We start from the raw sequence: 1575 nt of genomic DNA, 5'->3' as shown, positions 1-1575 counted from the left end.
CAGCATAAGAACTATCTTCACAAAAATAGAGAAAGAGAATGACATCATCAGGGCAAAGTGCCAATGAGAAGTACGTCTGTTCTTTAAAAGCTGCTGAATAGTGGCTGATGAGGTTGCTTGTTTTTCTTCCTGCTTTGAATTTCTAAGGACTATTAACCACTATTGGAGATGGAGCTTTATTTGTGGATTGTGAAAACACGGCTAGAGATCAGATTCTAAAGCGTGAATGACCCACTCGACTAAAACAGAGCAAGATGCCAAATTGCTGAAGAGATGGTTTGACTTGACAGATTCTCCTGAAGGTGAGTCTGACTTAAGGAGCAGAAGTGACAAGGTTAATGCCATGACCTGGCACTTGTTTGTGGGCAGGGACCTAGGGACACAAGGGAGATTGGTCCCAAAGGTCCCTGCAAGAGTTGTGAAGGCTTGTTGACTGAGAGAAATCTTTAGAAACAATACTTGGATTAGAAGGTAAGTTCATCCTTCTAGAGGATGGTAAGTTCCCTGCCAATTGCAAAATCTTTTTTAGCTGCCTTTTAGGGTGTCATATTCCTTACTTCTGTGCTGAAGAGCTAACTATGAATAGACAGCTTATAGGAAAGCAGATATCCCATCACTGTTTTTGATAACAACAAAATGACTCTAATTATGGCTTAGAATAATACAAATTCAACCCCTATCTTTCACTTTTGTAATACCTGCAAAAATTGGAAAGACTTTGGAGCATTACAGAATTTCGATGTAAATTTTGACTTTCTTTCTAGACAATCGGTGACTTATAGACCTGCCATTTGTCATGGGGCCTTGTTCTTACAATCTAGTCCAGGTGAAGATAGACAAAGGGGATAAAAAAAGTTTTACTGTGCATTGAAAAATTTCCAATTTGGGGTCATAGCAGAAAAAAATCTATTAACTTCAAGATGAAGAGAATGGAGAAGCTATGCATCTAGTCACAAGAATGGCAATGATCATTCCATGAGTAATTAGGCTGATTACTTCTTAAACTCCCATATTTAACACAAATATATTTGGTCTTAAAAAATTAGGTGAAAAAAATTTTGGCTTTATCTCCTAGATACAGGACATTCTAGACAAATTCCCTCCTATTTCTCATTTCTTGTGAGGATTGTAGTAAGACCCTACATTGAACTAGTCCTTGCAAGACCTCAAAATCTCCCAGACTATGCTATATATTGTCCCTGTTCCTGACATATACAAGTAAGAAAACATTAATTTGTTTACTCATACATTCATTCTTATATTGTTTTCTGCATTCAGGTATTATGATTATGATAAGCATTCTGTATACAATGGTATGCACGAGATAGGAGAACCACAGCCCCCTCCTTCTTGGAGAATGTGAAGTAATGGAAAATATAAACAACCAAAGTCATAAATTATAGTAATTAAAATCCAGGAAAATAAAGAGAGACAAGAAACTTCTGGTAAGGTTAGGAATGCCTCTATGGTCACAGAATTCCCTCATGAGACTGGATTTTCCTGGTTTAAATTGGAGTATTAACAATGCCAAACCAACATACTTTTATTTTGTTTTATCTGGTGTAGGAAGGCATG

This window comes from Propithecus coquereli, unplaced genomic scaffold, assembly GCF_000956105.1.
Source record: "Propithecus coquereli isolate 6110/MARCELLA unplaced genomic scaffold, Pcoq_1.0 Scaffold202, whole genome shotgun sequence".
NCBI classification, from domain to species: Eukaryota; Metazoa; Chordata; class Mammalia; order Primates; family Indriidae; genus Propithecus; species Propithecus coquereli.
The sequence above is the reverse complement of the archived record's forward strand: the minus strand, read 5'-3'. Positions refer to the sequence as shown.